This window comes from Dasypus novemcinctus, chromosome 16, assembly GCF_030445035.2.
Source record: "Dasypus novemcinctus isolate mDasNov1 chromosome 16, mDasNov1.1.hap2, whole genome shotgun sequence".
Classification (NCBI taxonomy): Eukaryota; Metazoa; Chordata; class Mammalia; order Cingulata; family Dasypodidae; genus Dasypus; species Dasypus novemcinctus.
Genome location: NC_080688.1, coordinates 64,120,118 through 64,135,719, shown reverse-complemented (window position 1 = coordinate 64,135,719; position 15,602 = coordinate 64,120,118). Strand labels below are relative to the sequence as shown.

The window sequence follows — 15,602 nt, the reverse complement described above, 5'->3', positions numbered from 1 at the left end:
TCTTTTCCTTTTTGCTTGCTTTCTGTGAGATTTCCTCAATTTTAACTTCTACACCTCTGTTAACTTTTTCAGATTTACTCTCACATTGTCCATTTCCAAGAGCTCTTTGTGTATATGTGTAAAGTACAAAATACATGCATTTGAATATATTATATATTTATATATTTACATATAAATATATTTTGTATAGTTATATTTATATAAACAATTGGTTTTTTAAGGGGTGGTATTGGATTTTGTTCTAAGTAGCAGAGTCTCCAAGCAACTTTATTTTCTATTTGTTTTGGTCTCTATTTTTCATATTAGAGCATTTTTTTAGGTGTCTTGTAATCCTTAGTTTGTCCATTATCTATCTCTCTGTCTCTATCATCTTTTATAATGTGCTGGGCACTGTTCTAAGTACTTCACAAATACAATTCCCTTTATTCTTATACCAATCCAATGAGGTACAAACATTGTTATCCTCATGTAGTGGCCAGGCAGGAGTGGAGGCAGGTATTTTTCATAATTGAGGGCAGGGGACTAAGAATTTTATTGGAAACTCGGGGCTGTAGGTGAACTTGCCAACTGTGAACCTCACCTTGACATGTTGGGCCTTTCCCTTTGGAGTTCCCATGTCACTCCCTTTAGGTCTTGCCCTTGGGGCTGGTCAGATTATCAGAAGAGACTCTGCCAAGCTCCAGCCTAGAGGGTGGAGGTCTGGCTGCTGGACTTATGGGAGCTGAGGGGGAGATGGTGGCTAGGTCTTCACTATCTCCTGTCCTCTGCACTACCTGCTTCTCCTTGGCTTTCCCCTTCCAGTCTTTTTTCCAGAATGGGGGAGAGGCAATCCCCTCACTGCATGGACTTGGGGAGGCTATCTGGAGATGTGTCTACTTCAACGAATTCTCCTCCTTCTAGGCGCCCCCACCCTCACTTCCACTTCCAGAAATGCCTGGTGCTGCCAATTCTCAAGGCGTATGTGGGATCTGGTCTGCAGTCAGGTTGGTTTTCCACATTCTGCCCTATTGGCTTAGGATTCAGTTTTCTCTCTGTTTTCTTGGGTCTGCTAAGTAAATTACCCCTTATCTAGCTGCTTTTTAGCTTTCAAATTTTGCTGCTCTTTTCTATTTTCCTGTTTTTTCCATCCATGTGGGTTTGTGCCTTAAAAAATCCCTTTACTGGCATTTTAATGGGGTTTTCATTAGGAAATGAAATCAAATGTTTGCCTCTCACACAAGACTCCCTGCTGTTTGAAGTCTCCCTTCCTTTTACCATCTATTTATTCTTCAACCTAGACTCACAATAGTGAAATCAGAGAAATGTATAACATTAGTTGTAAGCTGTAAACCATGGCATTTAGTGGGGGATATCAGAAAAAGGGCAAGGAGAGAAGAGAAAAGACATGAATTACGTGGTTATACATTAGAAAAACATATTGAGCATTGAAATATAATTTTAATCTCAATACTTTCATAATACAAATTTTAGAAACCAGGGCTGAACAAAATCTTGATTTATGAGATGACAGTGAAAATATAACAATTCTCCCTTGGGGTTACATCTTTAATTCGGAGTTCCTCGTGAGAGATGAGATTTTAATTTTGATCCAAAGCAGGAATGAGTTTTTTTAAAAAAAGGTGGGAAGTTGGAAAGGGTGGAGAAGGCTGCATTCAAAGATTGGGTTCAGCCCTCTGGCTCCTGAGGCTGGAAGACCTTTCAGGACAAGCTACCCACCTCCAAATCCTGAGGCCCTCACTGCACAGGGCAGGCCTGTAGCCAGGCGACTTGGAGGTATCCTTGGCTTTCATTGCAGGCCTTCTGTATGTTGCCATTAATGCATTATTCTCTTTTTTTACAATGTGGATTAAAATCAGATCCTCCAAGAAAACAGCTTGGCAGTTCTTCAACAAGTTGAACATAGAGTTACCGTATGACCTTGCTATTCCGCTCCTAGTTATATACCCCAAAGAATTAAAAACAGGTCCTCACACAAGCATATGTATATGCATGTTCATTGCAGTAGAGTAAAAAATAGCCAAAAGGTGGAAAGAGCCCAGCTGTCCATCAATGGATGGTTGGATAGGCAAAGTGTGGTATAGTCACACAATGAAATATTATTCACCCCTAAAAAGGGATGAAGTTCTGATACATGCTACAAAAGGATGAACTATAAAAATGTTATGCTAAGTGAAAGAAGACAGACACAAAGGGACACATGTTCTATCATTTCATATTTACAAAGTATCCAGAAGAGATAAATCCACAGATTAGTGGTTGCCAATTGGTGGTTGCTGGAGACAGAAAGAAATGGAAAGAAACTGCAGACAAAGCAAAACAAACAAAACCATCAGATCCTCTATTCCTGTGGTTCTTAACTCCATTTGTCAGCAGAAACACTGGTGGGACATCAAGAAATAAAGATTCTTGGGTCCCAGATCATTCCTACTAAATCAGGCTTTCCACAGGCTTAGGAACCACTGCTGAGAGCAGCTCTGAGGATGGATCCAGAAGATCCAGTAAATAATAGGTAACACTGAATTTATATAGACTATATTTTTAGAAATGGACCACAGCTTTCATCATAAGGAAATTGCAGAGCACATATCACTACCCTGCACTATATATTATATTTCATTACATAATTATTTGTTTACATTCTGTCTTTCCCATCAGAATAAGGGTAGAAACTTTGTCAGTGTCCCCAAAACAGAAATAATCCTTTTAGCATCATTACATAAATATTGGTTGAATGACCGAAAGAATGAAAGAAGAAAGGAATGAAAGTTCCCCCACCCCCACAGAGGCTAAACCTACTATTTAGAGCAAAGTGCAATGGAAGCTCTAGGTGGAAATTGAATCTGTATTTAAGCACAGTCCTGGGCTGGCGATGTGGGTTGAATTGCTTAGCCAGTTTGGACATGTTCTTGGTCTTAGCCCACATTCTGGCAGGTACAGTCCCATTATAAATACAACTTCTTCAAGATGTTGCTTCCAATAAGGTTTAGCCCATCTGAATCATGATGGGCTTTAACCCACATTATTGGAGTCCTTTATAAGCAGAGTGAAAGTCAGATATAGGGAGAAAAGCCACAGGAAAAAACTGAAGTCAACAGAACTAGAGAAGCCATGAGAGGCCTCCACGTGCATTGCCACGTGACGGAAAAGCCAAAGGCCAAGGATTGCCAGTCGCCAGCCAGCCCTATAACGCCACAATCTGCAGGGAGAAAGCATCACCTTGCTGGTATCCCATTGGACTTCTAGCCTCAAAACCAAAGAGCCAATAAATCTCCACAAGTAAACCCCCTGTGTGATATTTGTTTTAGTAACCGGGAAACTCTAACAGCTGGAGAGCAGGGTAGGGCCGTCAAGAACACCATATTTTACCCTAAATCACTTGCAGACTCTCCCTATACTCTCATTCAGGATGCTTCCCTGGCAGGGCGTTTTTCAACAAAGAAGAGTTCTGACTCATCCATGAAATTTCTCCCTGGCTTTCTTTTTAGCCCTTCTGGTCTTATCAAATAACACCAAAGACCCCGCTCTCTCTTAAGATAAACAAAAAACAAAACGAAAACAGCTCTTCCACAGCCCGGTGGCTGCTGAATACACTTTCACCCCTATGAAGTTTTGCCTCCAAAGGAAATGTAACTTGTGACTCTGCCCTGTCACATGGAGAGGGTTGTTCTGCTGCCCCGGCCACAGCAAATTCTCATTCTACCTCCAGATTGACAAGAATGATGACTGGTAAACACTGGGAGGGGACAAAAGAGGAGGGGGAGGGGGCCAAGGGAACTAGCAAGAGAAGCACGGTTTGAGTAACGTGGCCCTCCAAGAGCACCAGTCTAAGAGCCCGTAGCTCCCACAGGAGACTCTCGAGAATGGGCCGAGAGGACACATCCTGTTGATTTTTTCTCTTTGCCTCCTCTCCGTATACCACAGGTCTTACCTTCACTTATTGCTCTTAACCAGCTTTTAAAAAATATATATTAAAAATCCTCAGCCTTAAAAACAAAAGCCTTTTATATGATCTGCGTAACAATCCTGAACCCACATATGTGTTCAGGCCACACCCCACATCTTCTTCAGGGACCTTCCGCTCTGGAGCCAAATAAATTATCACCCCCTACGAAGCCGTGTGACGCTCTCCCGGGGGCCGGTGTGTCTGGTGCCTCTCCCTCTAGGATGAAGCCTCCACTCTAACTGTATGGGGTCATCTTCTTGCAGGTGATATGAAGACACCAATTCACTGGCTGTGTTGTCGTTGCCATGGAGACTGCTCAAATTTGCCTTCAGAATTCGGCCTGAATTTTCAGGTTATCTGCTCCACGTGGGACTGCTTGGCAAAGATGCCGGCGATGGACGGGGCCGGGGCAGCAGGTCCTGTCCACTCTCCTCGCCCTCCTCCACTTGTAGGATGCCCGTGTCCTGGGCACTGATGAAAGGCAGCCTGCTGCTGTCGGCTGTTCACGGAGGGGAAGCGCACCCTCCTGAGCTGGTCCAGCTTCTCTGCAGCCCCGTCTGCTCAGGGTCTTCCGCTTTCTTTCTAGCTCCCCCTTCTTTTCCTCCACCTGTTCTTCCAGGCAGCACAGCTGCCTCTCTTTCGCAGAGGTGGAACAAGTCCCGGATTTGCAGGCCCCGGGAGCTGACGGGATGGCCCGGGCGGACCTGGGGCTTGTGGGTAGGGATGACGTCACACTCTGCCTTTCGGTTTCCAGTTTCCACGGCTGGCTGCAGGGTGACATCTGGGAGAGGTGCGGAGAGGCTCTGGGAGGTCTCAGACGTTGCTGTGAGCGATGAACTGGGGGTGGGGAAGGGGAGGGTTCTGTCCCGGTCACTGGAGGCTCCACATTGGGTGGACTCTGCCCCGCGTGCTTCTTCCCCTGGCTGATCTTAATCTGATAAACGGCAGGGTGTGGGTAATAGCCTTTAGCCAGTTCTGAAAGTCCTTCCAGCAAATTCTCAAACTCAGGGTGGTTTTGGGAACCCCAAAACTTGCCACTGGTGTCAGAAGGAGGGCAGTCGTGAGGACCAAAGAGTTGGTTTAAACTCTTTGTAGCTTTTAACCACTGTATCAGGCATTTTGAATCCTTTAAGGGGAAACCTTTGAGCTAGACACAGTGGCCACTGTTCTTTAAAATTGTGCAGAGTTGACATCCCTGTGACTGCGGTATCCATTCTATTAAAATAACTTCTAGAGAGAATGTGTCAATTCAGGCACTAGGAACTGCATTGACTCAGCCACATTCCTGATCATAGAAATCAAGGCAGGCTCACTGGTGGGTCAAAAGAGAAGAAAAGTCACAGGAGAACATGAAAGGACAATTAAACCTAGAGAAAAACATTTCCAGAACCCACTGTTTCTGGAAACTCACCATGCCGACCCAAATCAATGGAATTGTGAGTGGCTGTGTCACAGGGCAGGCACGGATCTGCCCAGAGTATTGAAGTCACCTGGCCCAGAGACAGGGGCCCTGGCTAAGGTCACACAGCCCCCTCCCCTCACCACCACCACCACCACAGGCCTGGCCTGGACAGCTCATCCTGGCAGCCAGATAGCAGTGACCTCATGAGTCTCAGTTACCCTGGTGTCCTTAACCAGCTTTTAATGACACCCCACAGTGGGACATCTAAAGCCAAGCCCTGGCAGCCGTGGCTGGGAAAGCTATATGACTTGGGCTGAACTCAGTAAAGGTAGAAGTGAGGCGGAACATGTGGATCAAGGGGAAAATGCAAAAGGTTTTTTAAGCAGGTGGTGCATTTGGGTTTGTTGATGGCGCTTTGGTCACAGGGCAGTGCAGTGGTGGGATGAACAAGGAACTGCTCTGCCAGCTGGTGCTTAAAAAAGAGAGCCGAGGCTCACACACCTACATGTAGAGGTCGCTCCTCTGCTAGGATCTCTCTCCTTCCATCCTTACTCTTTTATGACATTTTCCTCTTCAGTGTTATCTTTTGTGGTTGACAGAATTCTAATCTGACCCTCAGGATCCCCATCCCTCCCCCAGGATATACACACTGTATAATTGCCACTCTTTGAGTGTGAGTAGTTATTTTATATGGCAAAGGTGAAGCGATTTTTCAGATTAATTAAGGTCTCTTATCAACTGACTTTAAGTTCATCAAAAGGAAGATAATCTTGGGTGGCCCTGACCTAATCAGGCAACCCCTTTAAAAGAGGGGGTAGAGGGAGGCAGCTGTGGCTCAATCAGTCGGGCTCCCATCTACCATATGGCTTTGTGTCCCAGGGCCTCCTTGTGAAGGCAAGCTGGCCCGTGGAGAACTGACGGCCCGCGCCTGTGGACAGCTGGCACAGCAAGATGATGCAACAAAGGGAGACAAGCAGACACAGAAGAACATGCAGTGAATGGAGGACACAGAGAGCAGACAGCAAGCAAGCTGCAAAGGGGGAAATAAATAATAAATCTTTAAAAAAAAAGAGGGTGTAGAGGTCAGAAATGGAAGCGAGAGATATGAAGCAGCAGAGATGCTCTCTTGTTGCCCTTGAAGAAGCACCTGTCATTTTGCAGAGAGGCCATGGGGCAGGGAATGGTGGGTGGCCCCTGTGAGCTGAGGGTCTCAGTCCTCCAACCCCAAGGACCTGAATTCCGCCAAGAACCAGCGAGCTTGGAAGAGGACCCTGATGAAACTGCTGAGGACCTGGATGCTGACAGCTCGGCTTCAGCCTGGCGAAACTCTGAGCAGAGGATCCAAGACGAGCTATAGCCAGACTTCTGACTTATGGAATCTGTGAGACAATACATTTGTGTTGTGTTAAGCTCCTAATTTTGTGGTAATTTGTTCTGCAGCAATGGAAAGCAAATACATCCTTAAAGTTCGTATTAATTTAATTTCACTGGTATCACAGTGAGTAATGAGTTGGAGCTAAACTTCTGGCATTTGAATTCTAGAACCACTTACCAGCTGGGCAAACTTGGGCAAGTTACTTAACCTCTCTGTGCCTCAGGTTTGCCAGCAGGGCTGATGATAATTAGAGTGCCTCCACCATAGGTGGCTGGAGGATTAAATGGTTCCGAATGTGTGAGGCATTTAGAACCTTGCCTGGCATACAGAAAGTGCTCAGTAAATATTAGTCTTGCAGTAACACCTGGGTCAGAAGTGTGGCAGGAACCAGGGGCAGCACTGATGTTTGCTGCGGAGCAAGCCCAGGTAAAGGGCACAATTTTACCACCAATTGTTCTGGGCCCTTGGACTTGCTGTTACCATCTTTTCATTACAGTCTTAAAGGTCTGATGAAAAGACACCACATTAGAAGAAAATGTTTCCCCCCCCCCCCAGACCTTGGCTTCTCATCCAGTCCCCAAACCTCCCTGGATTGAAACTTATCTCTTTTTTTTATTTTTTATTTTTTATTTCTCTCCCCTACCCCCACCCTATTCCCCCCATCGTCTGCTCTCTGTGTCCATTTGCTGTGTGTTCTGTGTCTGCTTGTGTTCTCATTCGGTGGCTCTGGGAACTGATCTGGAGACCTTCCAGAGTGGGAGAGAGACAATTACTCTCTTGCGCCACCTCAGCTCCCCTGTTCTGCTGTGTCTTCTTATTTCCTCTCCTCTGTGTCTCTTGTAGCATCATCTTGTGGTGCCAGCTCTCTGCGTTGGCTGGCACTCCTGTGCGGGGCGGCTTTCCTGCGCAAGGCGGTAATCCCATGCAGGGCAGCACTCCTGCGCGGGGCCACATTCCTGCTGGGCCGGCACTCCACATTCTGCATGGGCCAGCTTGCTGCATGAGCCAGCTCGCCCTCACCAGGAGGTCCTGGGCATCAAACCCTGGACCTCCTATATGGTAGACGAGAGCCCAATTGGTTGAGCCACATCCATTTCCCTGGAACTTGTCTTTTTAAATCATAATGCTCCAGGAACATGGAAGAGTTTCATTTGGGCAATCACGCTTCAAAATACACACAAGAACAGGGAATTCCCAGTTGTTCAAAAGTACAATCAGTATCCATGTCCTTAGCAGTTTTATTCTTTTCCCAACCCTCAGACTGATGAATTTCTGGCTCATAAACACCATCACCTCAAAGCAGGTGGGGCAGCTGTATGATGCCCCAAATGAGGGCATGTCACTTGTTAGTAACAAAACTCATTAAAGTTTCCTTGTCATTTTTGTAAGAGAAAAAGGAGCTAAAGCACTTGACTAGGAGAAGTTTTAAAAGTTGAGAAATGGGGAAGTGGACTTGGCCCAATGGATAGGGCATCCGCCTACCACATGGGAGGTCTGCAGTTCAAACCCCAGGCCTCCATGACCTCTGTGGACCTGGCCCATGCGCAGTGCTGATGTGTGCAAGGAGTGCCCTGCCACACAGGGGTGCCCCCCACGTAGGGAAGCCCCATGTGCAAGGAGTGCGCCCCATACGGAGAGCTGCTCAGTGCGAAAGAAAGTGCAGCCTGCCCAGGAGTGGCACTGCACACAAGGAGAGCTGACACAGCAAGATGATGCAACAAAAAGAAACACAGATTCCCGATGCCGCTGATAAGGATAGAAGTGGTCACAAAAGAACACACATTGAATGGACACAGAGAGCAGACAACTGGGGTGGGGGGGGGAAGGGGAGAGAAATTTTTTAAAAAATCTTTAAAAAAAAAAAAGAATTCCTTGTGGTTTAAAAAAAAACAAAACAAAAGTTGAGAAACCTGGGTTTTGACTCCATCTCTGCCCTCAGCAGGGGGTGACCTTTGGCAGATGACTCTAGGGGAGGATTTCCCTTCCAGAGTGAGGACAAAGTACACGTTTGCATCACTACCCTCTCTGAAACCCACCAGAATGAACAAAGTCCAAGAGAATGACCACATCTCAAATCACAGCTTCAAAAAAATATTCATTCATTCGGCCAGTCATACTTCATCCATTCAACAAATATTTACTGAGTGCCTCTGAGATGCCAGCACTGTTCCAGCTGCCAGGAGCTCTAGCTGCCAGATATAAAGAAATCTAAGTCCAAGGGAAGGTAAGCACCAAGGTCTGACATCTTTTTCCTCTAATTCAGAGCAGGTAGAGACTCTGAAAAGTAAGAGTGTTCATACATGCTGTGTAGAAAGAAGTTAGCCTTGCCCAAAGTAAGGTGTGGCCTTTCCCCTTGGCTTCTGGGAGGTAGTCTCTGAACCCATGGAAAGTCATGGCTGATAGGAGTGTTTTTGTCTTCCTGGGAGCCTTGGATCATGCCAGACAGTTTAACAATGTGAGTTAGGGTGGGGCTTTGGGTCACATGATATCTGCTTGACTTCCAGAGGTGCCAGGCATTGGGACCTGCCCCATGAGCAGTCAACTCCTTTATGGGGCTAAAACCCAAACACCCATCAAAGGAAATGTGCTATATCCATGCAATGGAACATCATATGGCAGCAAAGGGAAATGCAGTGCTGATAAATGCTACAGCATGGCTGAACCTCGAAAACCTTATGCTAAGCAAAAGAAGCAGTCACATAGGACAACAGAGCGTATGATTCCATTTACATGAAATGATCAGAATAGGTCATTTCTTCCTTAGAAACAGAAAGTAGACTGGTGGTTGCCTAGGACTGGGGGGCTTGGGTGGAAATGGAGACAGGTTTCTTTTGGGGATCATGGAGTGTTCTAAAATTGATTGGGGTGATCATGCACCGCTCTATGAGCATACTGAAAAACCACTCAATTGTGCACTTTAAATGGATTTGTATGGTAAGTTAATTACGTCTTAACAAAACTGTTTGAAAAAAAAAAAAGAATGGAGGGTGCTGATGGGGTTGGGAGCTACTTTGTTTACAGAGTTTGAAGAAAGGCCTCTTTGAGGAGGTGACATTTGAACTAGGAGTTCAAGGAAGAAAAAAGCCAGGAGGGAATGCTCCAGGTAGAGGAAGAAGCAAAAGCCAAAGTCCAGAAGCAGAAAAAAGTTGGTTAGTTTGGGGAACCATGACAAGGCCAAGTGTAGAACCTGAGGTTCTAGTGGTGGAAAGTGAGGTTGGAGAGGTAGGCAGGGACCAGATCGTGTAGGCTGACTACTCGATCTGGACTTCGGGCTTTATTCTAAATGTAGTAGGGGGAGCCACGGGCGTGTTTTAAGCAGCCCACGTCTTAGAAAGAGGACCTGCCTACTGTCTGAAAAGCGAGTTGTAAGGGAAGCCCACAGAGGAGGTGAGAGATGAGAATTGTGCCCCTGCCTCCCCAATATTAGCAACTTACAAAGTCAAAAACTTAATGTGGGTACAATATCAGTAATTACACTATAGACTTTATTTGAATTCCACCAGTGTTTCCACTAATGTCCTTTTTTCTGTTCCAGGATACGGTCCAAGATTCTGCATTACATTTGTTGTTATTTCCTCTGAGTTTCAAATCGGTGACGGTTCCTCAGTCTTTCCCTGCCTGTTGGCTCATAGGTCGTTCACTCCTCCAGTCGGGTTGAGACATGTCCCCAGTTGGGGAACACTACGGTGGCAGGACAGAGGGGGTCAGGCTTGGGCGGGTGAGCTAGGGAAATCAAGAGTTCTGTTTTGGAATATTATGCTTTATATTTTCATTGTATATTTAGATGAAGATGTCAAGTGGCCACTTAAAGTCTGAAGCATCAGAAAGAGGTCAAGGTTAACAATATAAATGTGAGTCATGAAAGAACAGAGGCTATTTAGTCACTGGACCAGATTTATTGGGGATTAAAGGGCTCTCCCTTTCTAAATACAGGCAAATCTCGGAGATATTGCATGTTTGTTTCCAGACCACCACTTTAAAGCAAATATCACAATAAAGTGAGTTACACAAATTCTTTGATTTCCCAGCACACATAAAAGTTGCATTTACACTACATTGTAGTCTATTAAGTGTGCAATAGCATTATGTTTAAAAAAAATCCCATTGTGTATACCTTAATTAAAATGTGACACAGAGACATGAAGTGAGTATATGATGTTGGAAAGATGGCACTGATAGACTTGCTCAATGCAGGATTGCCACAAACTGTCAGGTTGTAAAAAATGCAATATCTGCAAAGCGCCATAGAGCAAAGCTCAATAAAACAAGATATGCCTGTACTATTTCCTGCATGTTTGGTTTATAAACAGAAAGACCAACAGATAACTTTTAAAAACAAAATATATTGATGGATTTCAACCAGGTAATCCCTGAATTTCTTTAAAGCAGAAACATTTCCTTATTTGATTATTATAATTATTTACAGATTTATTTTTCTCATGCTCTCTATGACAGAGAAAACTAGTTGCTTACTGTTTTTATATTACTACTGTCTGAGATGCTAAGGTAGCATGATGGTTAAAAGCCCCTATATTATTTTAACTCATAGACACTTCCCAATATCTCTTCTCCCTGGGCAAAGTGCTGTGATCTACCCAGATTCACTCTTCCCTACTGCTTTGTATATAGTTTTGGCTGGTGCTATGTTTGCCGAACTAGAGAGAGTCTTTCCCAGCCTCCCTTGCAGCTAGCTATGTGGCCATGCAACTAAGTGTTCTTCAGCAGAATATGAGTGAACATGCTTAAAAGGAAATCACTTGCCCTCCTCTTTTGACTTTTCCCCTATGCTTAAGCCAGAATGAAGATGAGACATGGAGCCAATGTGTGTGTGAACCAATTTTGACCATGTAGATGAGTATGCCCTTTACAGCTTATCAGAACAAAATAATACAAGTAATCTGAGTCCTTGAATAACCTTGGCAACCTGAGCTGCCCAATACCTGAAAGTGCCTCTGGACTGTTACATGAGAAAAAAATAACTTATTTAGCCATTTATTCATTCATTGATTCGGTACCTGTGCCAGTCACTGTGTTAGGTTCTGGGATAAACTGTGGAAAGACATGGTCTATATCTTCAAGAAACTCATTCTTTAATAGAGAAACAGTCACTTGACTCTTCAGCTCTTCTCTTCCCTTACCATAGTGGCTGTGAAGGTCTCATGTTCAAGATGGAGCAGCTGTGGGAAACCCCACCAGCCTGGGTCCCTTAGCAACTGTTTGGTGCAGGGCCCCACACACCTGCACTGGATATGTTTTTTAAATAAGTATTTATTTATTTTATTTTATTTTTCCCTCCCTCTCCCCTGCCTTGCTGTCTTGCTGTCTGTGTCCATTCGCTGTGTGATCTCCTGGATCTATTTCTCTTTTTGTCTTCTTTTCTCGTTTTTCTCCTCTAGGATTCACTGGGATTAGAGCCTGGGAATCTTTGATGTGGAGAGAGGTTCCCTGTCACTTGCGCCACCTCAGTTCCTGGTTTCTGTTGCACCTTGCCTTCACTCACCCCTTCGTCTCTGTTTTGTTGCGTCATCATCTTGCTGCGTGATTCACTTGCATGGGCACTGGCTCGCCACACAGGCACTCGGCCCACAGCATGGGCATGCTTTTTTTTTTCTACCAGGAGGCCTCAGGGATCAAACCCGGGTCCTCCCATATGGTAGGCAGAAGTCCAATCACTTAAGCCACATCCGCTTTCCGGCACTGGATAGTTAATGTAAGCAAGCAATCTTCCTGGTGTCAAAGCCATTAAGAGAGGAGTGGATGTGGCTTGGTGGTTGAGCACCTGCTTCGCACGTACAAGGTCCTGTGTTCAATCTCTGGTACATCCTAAAAAATAAAATAAAATAAAGCCACTAAGAGATCATTTCCATAGCACAGCCCAGTCTACCCTAGCCAATATAGTTGGACCACAAGGGATAGACTATCGTGACTTGAATCGCCTTAAATAAGGAAGTTTTTTCAAAGTAACTAGAATTTCAGAAAAGCAGTTTGCGGGGTTCCTTGACACATCAGTAATGTTAAGACTACTTAGAGTCTATTCTGCCATCCATGACGCCATCTTTGGAGCTCTCCTGGCAGGAGTGAGGTAGCTGCAGCGCTTTCCAGCAGCCTCTCTTGGGTGACAATGTCCAGAGACAGCGTGTGAGCCCCACAGACAAGCGCCTCTCACATCTCATTGGCCAGATCTGGATCCCATGTCTACTTCTAATCTAATCTCTAGCAAAGGGAATGAGATTACAATGATTTGCTTATACTGGAGGTCAACAAACTTTTCCTGTCAAGGCCAGATGGTATATATTTTAAGCTGTAGGGGTCATATACAATCTCACTGACTCATATATTCCCTTGTGTTTTGTTTTGTTTACAACCCTTTAATTACATAAAAGCCTTTCTTCGCTTGCAAACCATGTAACACACAGGCCTTGGGCCAGTTTGCCAATCCCTGGCTAATTGTATTAAGGATCTAGCTGTGGTGGGAGAGCAAATGAGCTCCCTCAGAAGAAGATGGCTGTGTGGGAGGGGGTTTGCTTGAGAACTGCAGTCCTGTCAAGGAGGACCGGTGGGTAAACAACGGCATCTGCAACTAATAATTACATGACAGTTGCTGAGTGTTTGCTGTGCCTGACCCCTCTGCTTTACAAGGATTATCTCATTTACTCCTCACAGTGCTTTTTGAGGTAGGCACTAAATATCCTCAAGTTACAGATGAGCAATCCAATGTTTAATGAGGTTAGGTAAATGATCCAAGGTCCCGTTGATAAGTAAATGGCAGAACTGAGATTTGAATCCAGGTCTATCAGAAGTTTAGGTTTGTGTTGTTCACCACGTCATCAGACTGTCTATCTCTCCTCCAAGCAAAGATGGAGAGCCATGTGGGCTAAAGTGGTTGGGAAGTCTCATGGTGGAGGTTGGATTTGAAGTCGATCTGGAAATACAAATAAAATGAAGTTGGGGGCAATCCAGAAGAGATGGCCATTGTGAGCAAATACACAGAACCTGAAGAATCTAAGACATACATAGGACACACTGAGTTGATCTATTTGTTATTTTTGAGGACTCAAGTAGTGGAACAGTGGGATAAAAGGCTAGAGAGGCACATGGGAGCCAAATGCCAGCGGTCAAGAATGCCACCCCTCACTTATGAACATGACCAGATGGGCCACATTGGGACACTGAAGATTAGAAATAGGGCAGCGACTAGATCTGATGGGCAGCAATGGGTGGAAGCATGGACTGAAAACAGGTACTAGAATTAGGAGGCTTTTGCCATCATTGACTTCAGGGCCATGTGGCCTTGAAGTGGGGTGGTGACAATGGATCAAAAAAGAAATAACTACATACTGGCTTTTTACACACACACACACACACACAATAGCAGGACTTGGGATTTGATCAAAACAGTTTGCCCAGGTGTGGAGGGGAGACTCCAAGGCCTGCATGCCTGAGAGAATGATGCTCCTCTTCACAGAAATAGGGACCTTCTAGAGCTGGGTGAGAAGAAAGTCCATGGAGAGAAGAGTGTAGCTGAGCAAGAGGGTTTCGTCCTCGCTCAGGCCCAAGAGTCGGGGGGGGCTTGCTCCTGCCGAACCACTGGCGGGGGGTGCCCCAAGAGGGAGTACCGGTTCTCCAGGCATGGGGGACGCGCGGTTAAGGAAAAACCACGGAGACCGCTTGAGCGCAAGAACAGGTCTGCTTTATTGCGGAAGTACACTTAGTTATATAGGCAGGGAAGGGGGTGGAGTATGAAGGGGAGAGCAGGGCGGAGGGGTGGCTGCGGATTGGCTAAAGCTGGGGGGGCAGACCTCTGGTAATACACCGTAAGCAGTTACTGGGGAAGAGGGCAGATTGTAGGTTGGTAATATGGGCGGGACTGGCGGGAAGGGTGACGGGGGCTGGAAGGGGAGGAGGGGCGGAGAAAGGCGGCAACAATTGTTCCTTTTGTTTTAAAAAGAAATTGAAGCAACAAGTTTTGGTGCGCACGGTGGGTGTGAATGGCTCGGCGTGCGCAGCAACAAAAGACAAGGATTAGGAGGAAGAGTAGGAGGAAAAGGAGGTTATAGGGACGGGCACGGGGATAAGACGAGGGGTGGGGGGAGACCACGAGGACCGGCCGGTCGTGAGCGGACAACATAGCATCTGGCCAGGATGCATGTGCCCGCCATTAGGGTCGGCGCACGCCGGCGCGCGCCAGGCGCCAAGCCTTGCCAGCGAAACGGGCTCGTGATGTCCCAGAACCCCCGCCCAAGGGGGAGGAATAGTTGGGGAGAAGTGAGGGGAGGAAGACAAGAAGCTATAGGTGTGCGGTCTGGAGTAGGTGGTGCGGGCGGAAGGGGCGAGGTGGACGGCTGGGGGGGGACTCAGCGGTGGCGAGGCGTTGGTAGTGGACTTGTACAAAGGAGCTGAACACTGCATTGGCTTGGTCTTTGGCAAGGCGGCAAGGGCGGCGATCCCTGTGCCTGCTCCAGCGAGACCTAAAAGGGTGGCGACGGTAAGGACAGCGGTAACAGGCTCCCTTTTTTGAATGTGGAAAGAGAGGTGGCGGGCGTGAAGAGAGAGAGAGAATTCATCATCTCCATGGAAAAGGACTCGTGGGGCGAGGAAAATAAGCAGACAGGTTTCATTAGTGGCGTTGAGGGTGGCAATGTTGAGACAGGGGGTTAATCCCGTGGAGGTACAAAGCCACTGGGAGGTGTTATGGGGGATTAAGAATTTGGCGGAAGCGCTGGGAGAGGAGTAGTTAGAGCAGGCGTGCATAAGGGGATGGGAACCTTGGCGGGAATGAACGCAGCGCCCTGTGGAGGAAACAGATTGGAAGGTTAGGGGAACAGAGGAAGTGTTCCAGTTGCATCCGGTAGGAGAATTTTCGGAGGATTCGCTGAAGGTGA

General features: G+C 46.2%; 2 long non-coding RNA genes across 2 annotated transcripts; both read left to right on the top strand.

Annotated features, from left to right (window-relative positions):
• The first annotated feature begins 4,633 nt into the window (after positions 1-4,633).
• Positions 4,634-6,762, top strand: LOC131273686 (uncharacterized). The gene is made up of 2 exons (XR_009180967.2): positions 4,634-4,733; positions 6,225-6,762. It is a non-coding gene; the product is annotated as an uncharacterized lncRNA (long non-coding RNA).
• Positions 6,763-7,304: 542 nt separating this feature from the next.
• LOC131273687 (uncharacterized) lies at positions 7,305-11,000 on the top strand. The gene is made up of 2 exons (XR_009180968.1): positions 7,305-8,944; positions 10,256-11,000. It is a non-coding gene; the product is annotated as an uncharacterized lncRNA (long non-coding RNA).
• Positions 11,001-15,602: the final 4,602 nt, after the last annotated feature.